Source organism: Desmodus rotundus, chromosome 2 (assembly GCF_022682495.2).
Source record: "Desmodus rotundus isolate HL8 chromosome 2, HLdesRot8A.1, whole genome shotgun sequence".
NCBI lineage: Eukaryota > Metazoa > Chordata > Mammalia > Chiroptera > Phyllostomidae > Desmodus > Desmodus rotundus.
Genome location: NC_071388.1, coordinates 19,663,908 through 19,673,627, shown reverse-complemented (window position 1 = coordinate 19,673,627; position 9,720 = coordinate 19,663,908).

The following is a 9,720-nucleotide window of genomic DNA, read 5'->3' as shown; positions in this document are numbered from 1 at the left end:
TCTCCCTAACTTTACTCCCCTCCTTCTCTCTTTCCCCACCCCTCCCTCCTAACTCCTCATGGAATGATCTTCCTGACCTCCTCTCCTCTCTGATCCTACACTGATTGATCTGAAGTATGACTTTTCATTTCATTAGAACATTTTTTCCAAAGTCAGAGTGAGCAGAGCCACTTTAGACCATGATACTATCGAGGTAATGTTTTTAATGTAGAAACAAGAAACTCTGTAAATAGGATATCACTGTGATCACTACCCACTTAACAAGATTTCATTTCTATTTAGAAATTGAAGGTGATTTATATCTATGAAACACAGCAATCATTTTCTTTCAAAATGGAAAAAAAATTATAACTAATACTTGTCAAATTTTCATTGTATTCCAGGCTCTTGGCTAAGCATTTTACATGAACTTCCCCATATAATCTTCAAACTCAGTACCTAACCAAGCAGTAGGTATTATTATGTATTACTCTTACTTAACAAATTAAGGAATTGAGATTTATAGAGATTGAACAATTTGTCCAAGGTCACACAGCTGGTAAATATTCAGACTCAGTATTTGAAACGAAATATTACTATCAAAAAGGAAAAAAAAAACCCTCAATCACTTATACTGCTACAGATTTTAAATTATTAATTTTAAGCTATATCTGGTAGCTTTTTGGTCATAACCACCTCTCCTACAGCTATTATAGAACAAATGGAATGAAATGTGAAATACAGACTGGTCAAATTTCATAGAGAATTAGTTTGGGTCAATACTAAAGGCAGTTCCAATAATAAAAGCTACTTGTATTATATTTCACCATATTATGAAAAAGTGCCTTTTTCCCCTTGTAGAAATCTTTTCATGTAGTGTGGTAAGATGATCTAAAACACCATATACCAATTTTCCTGTTAAAAGCCTTTCTGCAGAAATGTCCTTACAACTAGAAAAACAAGGATTTGTTTCTGGGGGGAAATAATCTGTTAGACTTTAATGAGAACATCTTAAAAACATGGAGATGATATTTTTACATTCAATACTATGCTGACCTTTGGGCTCATATTTGCGACTACAGTGATATTGAGGATTTAAATTTATATATCATATTTTTATGGAGTATCTCCTTAGACAAAGACTTTCTGACAATAAAAAGTTTTACTGTCTAGTGTCAGACCTTAGGTGCCCTAGCCAGACTCACCATGACAACAGACTCCTATACCCTCTGTTCCTGAATCAATGTGATCAGGAGCAAGGATAGCAGGAACATCACTCCTACCTTAGGTGGATGCAGAGAATTACCTGTGCAGCCTCAGAGCAAACTAAGCAATGGCTTTAAGGCCATAGCACCTTAACCCGCTAATCGCTGCCGTCTGGGAACTCTCACTGCTGTTCTCTGTGCCCTAGGCTGAACCCCTGTGTATTTACACTAACCTAATCTGGGTTTTCATCTCTTTCAAGACACCACCATTTGGAGCGCTGGATACTTTGGGGGAGATCATCTACTTCGGGGATCATTTCTCTTAGCCACAGTCCCAACTGGCCCCACCATTTGGAAGCCATTTGATGATGTCACTTATTTGTTAGAACTAGAGTGAAACTTAAAGATCAGTTGGTGTGTTATTTTAATTGGTTGACCTACTTTTTCGATTAGAATTTAATGGATAAGTTCAATTAAAACAATACTAATCAGAAGTGAAGGTGAAGTTAAAACAATAGTATAGAAATGAGAAAGTCCAAAATTCCTCCCCGCCGCCATGCACCACACACACCTATAGGAGGCCTTTTGAGCACAGTCTTAACATTCCTGCTTCATTCCAACTACGCCTGAGTGACAGGTGCCTTGTCCAGAGTGGCCCAACTAGTAGTCTGGGTCCCGAAACTCAAACCAGTGTATTAGTCAGGGTTTGCCATAGAAACACAACTAATAGGATACGATGTGTATTTGTGTTGTTTTATACACACACACACGTATTTATATGTATAGTGTGTCATTATGTATATATAATGTTACATTATATATAAATATATATAAATATTTATATATATGTGTATACATGAGACACAGAAGGAAGAGAGAGATTTATTTGAAATAAGTGGTTTACTTTCTTGGGGGCAAGTCTGAAATTTGCGAGCCAGAGTGGAAGGCTGGAGACCCAGGGAAGAGTTGATTTCGCTGCTCAAGTCTGAAGACAGTGTGGAGACAGAATTCCCCCTCCTTGGGAAAGACAGTTTTTTCTATTAAGCCTTTAGTGGATTGGATGAGAACCACCCACATTACAGAGAATAATCAGCTGTACTCAAAGCCTGCCACTGATATAAATGTTAATCACTTCTAAAACATACTTTCACAGCGACATCTAGACTGGTTAGTGTTGGACTGAATATCTGGGTATCTTGGTTTAGCCGATTTGACACAGAAAATTAACCATAACACTCAGGGTTCTTAATCCGAAGTGCTCTGCTCCTTCTGTTATGAATAAGGGTTTAGGACCCAGTGGAAGAAAATGGACCAAGCAGTATATGCTGCTTGTGGCTTATGTAATACTCATTCTCTTCTTCTCCTTTTTAACAAAACAGGGTTTTTTTGTGTGTGTGTGAAGACCAACAAGCCTTTCTAAATATTAAACTCTTACATTCTTCCCAGAGCTACTCTAGGCCAGTGAAACCTAGGTAGATGTTTTTGCATGTAGTTTTGGGAAAGCTCTCTGTAAAGGGATGAGCTGATTCAGTTGGAATGTGGCCCCCTGGCCTTTTCCCTGTCCTTTGTCTTGCCTGGAATCTGGACCTAGTGACTGAAGTTAGAGCAGGCGTCTTGTGACCACAAATGTCAAGAGGATCAGATAGGCCTGAGCCCTAACATTTTTGAGCTGATGTAAGAAATCTATCTCCAGATTTCTTATTACATGAGAAAAAGAAAGAAATTATCTTTTTGAAACCTTTCTTAAAACAGGCAGTCTAAGGCCTGAATTGACACAGACATGGACACAGATAACCGTAATGAAGATCTTGAAAGCTGAGCAATGAAAATTTGGAGACTGTGCCCAAGGAAGCAAAGCAGGAGAAAAAGGGTTGATACGCTGAACGAACACATAGAACACCATCAGGGACCATTAGGCAGGAGCTCTGGGAGACTGAAGAGCTGCCCCGAACTCAGCAAAAAGGGAGTGGACATACATCGCCACAGGAAGAAAGGGGATGAACATCTAAAAAAACTAAATGTGATAGCCACAAGGCTAGGAGAATCCCTGGAATGAATTACAGGGATGAATGTGTTACTTTTTTCTCTGAACCTTTCCAAGAGGTGAAAGGATAAGACCAGGGCAGGAGCAAATTAACTGCCTCTGTTAGCAACGTCCACTGTAACATGCCTCCTCCTGACAGATCCTTTGAGGAACTTTATCTTGATTTGTCAGTGGAAGTACCTCCTCACCCCAGGGCATGCTTGCACAAAGCCTTAACTGATTGCATTTTTAGGGGTATAGGTAAGGAGAAAGCTGGACCCGGAAAGAGATAATCCGTTTGAGAATATTTAAATTAACTCCTGCCTTGAGGTAGAAGGGTATCCCTGAACTTTCCATAGTCATCAACAACCTTTTCTAAAGATTCTCTTCTGAGTATCCAGTTTTGTGAAAAGAATAAACGGTTGCACAGAAGTAATATGTAGATGTGGGAGAATTTGTGAATAGATTCTCCAGACAGAGTTGACCTGGGGAAGCTTGAAAAGATAGTAGCTGACCTAGGCCACAAGGCAGTCATTGGCTGGAAGTGAGCACACAGTATATTTGGCAGGGGGGTGGGGGTGGGTTGGGGGGGTGGGGGGGAGAATGGAAAAGGACAGGATTTAGTCAAGTTTAAAGCCAGAGATGTAAGAACCAAGATGCATCTAGCAATATAGAGTCAGGTCAGGAGGAGAACTAAGCCAGAAGACAAGAGACAGGTGCTTAGCAAACACAGGATGGAAATTGTGGCTGAAAATCCTAACAAAAACAGATATTACCTGTCTCTTCCCTCCCTCCCTCCCTCCCTCCGTCCCTCCTTCCTTCCCTTAACTCCTTCCCTTCCCTTCCAGGGCATCAGAGTATAGGGCTCATTTTTCTTGGCCAGGCTTACTCTCTCTTGTTTTCTCAAAACCAAGCTCACTGCTGTAGTAAAAAATGGTTTTCATTCCTAGTTCACCTTGAGAAATCTTTTGGGAAGCATAGAAATATAAGGCATTTCCTCAAGCATGTTTATTGTGCCCTCCCACCCTTCCTGACCATCTGTCGTCAGGAATAAGATCACTTGATGCAAAAATGCAGCATTAGGTGTGATTTTTGACTGGAAAAGATACTTACTTTAAATATTTCTAAGATAATAGAATATTAGTCTCAAATCTTACAATGTATAAGGCAATTCAAATTCTTCTGCCAAATTAGTATTTTATTAAATCAATATAAATTCCTAGCACTTGCTAAACCAACAACTGTATTATCTTAAATATTCTGGAAAGAGCCCATTTAATTGTCTGAGTAAAAGGCATGTTGATGGGACATAACTATCTGTATTTTCTTTTTTTTTTCCTTCTATCTTTCAATGGCCTTTTTCATTTCCTGTACTTTGCAGTCTCAACTTTCTTTTGGCCAAGTAGTCAATCAGTTATTTGTAATCTAACATTTGTTGAGTATCTACTGTACAAACATGGTCTGATTTAATGCTTGAAATAAGCATCCTAGTTTTTTTTTTTAAAGGGGCTTAGTCATTTGTTCTAAGCTACTCAACTAGTAAAAATAGTAGAGAGTTCTCATTTTCCTTGAAGTATATTATCAGCTTTAAAAAAAAAGACCTTATGGAATGATGCTAATTCTTCCCACGATGTCAATTTGTTGGGGGAAGATAGGCAAGAGTTAAAACCTGGAGCATCTTAGGCACATTCAAACTGCTTTGAATAGACTCATTATGCCAATTTAGTAATGAATACCTGGAACTATAGGGTCTTGGGTAGTAAAACAACCATAGAAAGTGAAAAATTGACATTTCGGTTTAGCAGTTTCCTTTTCATACTTGCAGAAATATTGCTTTCTGCAGCAGAATTTATAAAAATGGTGATTCAGTTTACAGTGACCCAGTTAAGAGAGCCAGCCACCAGCATGATAATGAAACCAGCTTCCTTAATAGTCTTCACAGTCCTGACCGTTGGTCCTACACCTTTTTGTGGTTCTTTGTGACTTGGCATCCACATACATCTGACTTTCCAAAAAGGCAGAAGGGGGTGAATGAGCTGTTTGGTCTCTGTTTAATCATGAAACAATTTTCCTACTCTTACCCAATAGGACAATTATATGATAAGAAAAAAATTGGTTTTCGTATTCACTACAATAAAGAGCTACTTTTTAAAGCTGTTTTTCTTTGATGGTTCAATGACTTTGTTTTTTAACTTAGAATATCCTGAACGCTGAAAATATATTAAATCTTCAGGTAACATGAAAACCATCAAAGTTTTAGAAGTTTTGTATAAGATGCTAAAGGTGTGTTCGGTTTTTCTACCCATCATTTCTGAATATGTATTGATAAAACAGTAATAATTGTAAATGACACACAAACCTAAATTTTCCAAATGTTTTCAGAGCATAAATACTTATATTCAAGATTCAGTTCTTTAAATTCAACACTTTTATGTTTGAGATTTTATAAGCAAACCTAGTTTTACTTTATTTTAATGTTCTAAAATATCTTTGAATATTGTTTTTATGTTTAAACTCTTTAAATATGTTTATTAAAATGAGGTTAAACTTTAAAATAATCTATTTTTTAAATGCCACCAAGTTTTTTGAATTCAAATATTATTTGCATACTTACACAAAGTAAACTGGTAACCTCTGAATAGGAAATTATTATTATTTTTTGTGTTAGTTATATTTACCTTAGTAAATATTTAACATCTGTCAATTGGAAACAAATTTGTTCACATAAATCAACTTTGTCTGGGACACTCCCAGATTTTCTTTACTGCTTTCCCTTCACGACACCACTTCCCTTCTGCCTTCTCAAAAGGACAACTGTCCTTGTCCTACTCCCCCAAAGCAGAACCAGGACAGGATGTCATTCTTGCTCCCTGAACTCATCCAGGCTTCTTGGTTCCACAACAGTAAGTCATCAAGACCTTTTCCTTCGAAACCTGTGTGTGGTTGCTGCTTTCCTTACAGGTGCCACTCACTGACCTCCAGGAGACTCAGTGTCTACCACGTCAACACCTGAATTGAACTCTGTCCCTTCTCCTGGAGTCCTTCCAACCACCTCCGCCCAATTGTTCAACACTAGTAGGAACGCCCTTGTCATTACTCAAAACTGGTCCTTCAAGATGAATTCTGAAACCTGCCTCTCAGTCCACAATGTCCTTCTCACACCAGGAGCTTCCGTACTCTTATGGAACCTGTTGCTTTCTCCCTGTTGTGACTGTTTCTAACCCCTTGGTACTTTCCTCAGGTAGGAGATACCACACAGCCTCCTTGGCCTCATTGCCCACTTAAAGATCTCATAATCAATTAAACTTGATTTTTATTAGTCCCTCTACCTTATTCCCCAATCCTGGACACATTCAACAGTGGCTTTTCTTCACTGTTGGCTATTCTCTGGCTACATGTCACTCAAGGGTGCCACATAGTGATGTGTATTGTAAGGACTGTTAATGCATGCTCCTGACCTCAGCTGAGTTTCCAGTGTTGCTCATTAATGTTTTCATTATGTTACTGGTTTATTTTCTATTGACTTCCCCATTGCTCGTTGTCTACCTAAAACTTACTCCTGATTTTCTCCCTCTCATTGAGAGGCTTTAGGCTGTTTAGTACGAATCCTCCATTTCTCTCCTCAAACATCAAATGGTCTCATCCCAAATACTCTTTTTCTTCATTCTCGTTTTAGAAGGAAATAGATCTCTCCATTTTCCTGGCTAAACCATACCACCTATGTTTTTGAGGCTAATTCTTCCCATTTCCTGAATACATTCTCTTCCCCTCCCTTGCCTTCTTTTATTTAGTTAATCCTTTTGTTTTCCTTCATAAACATAGGCCCAAATAGTCACCAAACTAAACAAATTTTTCTCATTATTGCTTTCAATTAAAAAAACATGGACTTTCTTTCTTACTTCAGAGCCCAACTTCTTTAAAAGCTAGTCTTCCTTTCCTGGCATTCTCTCTCATTAGCAACTCAGAGTCGAGACTTTGACTTCACTGGCCCATTGGAACAGTTTTCTCCCAGATAACCACTCAGATCCCCATATCCAGCGTCTCTCCCTAAACTACTCGTACCTTTTAGCCTAACACCACACACGACTCTCCTTCTCAAATATTCAACCCATCTCATTAACAAACGTTTAAATGGTTACCACAGACAGTACATGCAATGTAAAGGTAAAATGGTCCTTTTCCTTAAGAAGCCAATAGACTAGAGATCGAACATATTGGAGTTGTGAAGGAGAGTTATTATAACAGAGAAAAAAGAGTGATCAGGCATGCCAGGAAAATCTGGGAATGGCTTTACCAATGTGTCATCTTCAGTACTGAGTTTAGGACAAGGGCATGTTTGCTAGGTAGAGAGGGGGAAGGTGGGCATGGCAAACCGAGACAACATGCCTGAGGCACTTGCTGGCATGCTTTGAAAAGAGCAGAAAAAAAAGAGAGAGTATTTGAGTAGATGTAGAACATCAAGCATTCAGGGCACTATAAAAGGACTAGAGAGGCACTGTGAGGTCATCTGTTAAAGAACATTTTAGATCAAATAGAATTTGTTACAATCTGTCCTGTTGGCACTAGGGAGCCAATGGAAACTTAAGATGTACAGCTTCATAATGTGATTTGTCCAAAATAGAACATATTTTAGATCCTTCGAAACTAACTCCTCATTTACCAAGTTTTGATTAAGGGAACCTTTATGTTTTTAACCACCCAGTCTTTAGAATTTAGACATCTATGTCTAGCTTGCTTTTCCAAATCAATCTCTATATCTTTGGTACCAAACCCTACGCATTTTATTCTACATTATTTCTTGCAACTTGGATTGCCATTCTTCCCATCCTCCACATCTGTATTCAAACCTCAGCTATGTGCTCTTGCCTGGACTTTTGAAGCATATCATACATTGGCATCCCCGCCTCTAGTGTCTCTCCTTCTAGTAACATATTCCTCATAGTGTTCAAGTTTTAGAGTCTCTGCAAGGAGTAAACCAATGTGCCAAACACATTCTCGAGTTCCACCTGATATGAGAAGGTTTTCTTTCTTTTTACTAAACTTTTGTTTAGTGCCAACTATCTCAGCGATGCTGTGCTGGCACTTTGTTGTCTTATTTCATATTTGCAACTAAGAAAAAAACTCCTTATTAATGCTAAAGTGTGTCTTACCTGTATATGTGAACTCTGCTGGCATCTGTCTCTCCTGCCTCAACTCGAATTTGGTGAGTTTGCCCCTAAACTCACTTAATAGGTTAACTCTTTATTCCACATTATCTGTGGAAGCAGGACACTCAGTTCACCTTGGTGCCACCTTCTACTGCCCTAAACAAATCACTGAATTAGCTCCTTCAAGATGTTGGTACATGGTGTAGATCAGTCTGACCCTAGAAGTCACTGAAATTTGTGACTAACTGCTGAACTACTGGAAGCATTCAGAAAAAACTTTGGGGCAGTGCTCAATTTTTATAACTTTGATAATAAAACTAATGTTATCACTACAAAGCATGGTTTACCTATGCTTCATTTATACTTTTTAAATTAATTATAATGGTGGTGTAGGCAGACATGGCTTGCCCCTTTACACAACCATATCACAATTACAACTAAAATATAGAACAACCATCACTCAGAACCATCAGAAATTGAGTTGAATGGAGGTGTGACAACTACAGAATTAAAGAAACCACATCCATCCAGACTGGTAGGAGGGCTGCAGATGTGGAACAGACCAGTCCCTCATTCATGTGGGGTGGATAAAAATTTGGGAGGGATATCTTAGGAGTGAGGAGTCCCAGCCCTACTCCAGGTACCCCAACACAGGGTTCTAGTACCAGGAAGATAAGTCTGCACAACTTCTGGCTGCAAAATCCAACAGGGACTGAGTTGGTGGAAGAAACTGCTGGAGCCTCCAGCAGTTCCTTTTAAAGAACCCACAAATAGAATCAAGCTCCAGCACCAGGGTAGCAATTTGAAAGGCACCAGTGGTACACAGGGAGAAACTGAAGTGTCTGGCATGAAGGTGTGCAGAGGCCATTGTCCCTTTTCTAAACCCTCCCCCCACAGAGCCAGCAAGCTGGTGCCATATCTGAGCCTCCATCAACCTGACTAACACTGTTTGACCTGCCTTGGAGATCCCCAGAGGCTTCACCCACCAGCTTACCAGCACACCCACGCCATTTTTCCATATGAATGTCTGCTCTTGGTTCATGCTTCACAACTTCTTAAATCCTCTCAAACAAGCAACAGCTGGCCTCAGTGAGCCCCAGGCCCAGCACTAGCAGCAACCAGCCTAGGTTCACAGCTTGGCTTTGCCTGGGAATCTCCAAGCCCAGCACGAGTAACAACCATCTGAGATTGCTTTATAGCCCAGGCAGGGTGGCCCTTGGCAAAACGCAGGTTGGTACAGACATTGGCCTTCACCACCCAGGAAAGCCCAGGGCCAGTGCAGCCAGTGGAGATCCACAGACCATGTTGCAGCACCACCAAGGACACCACCACTGCACAGCTATCCCTCCATGGAGGGTGGAGGTTG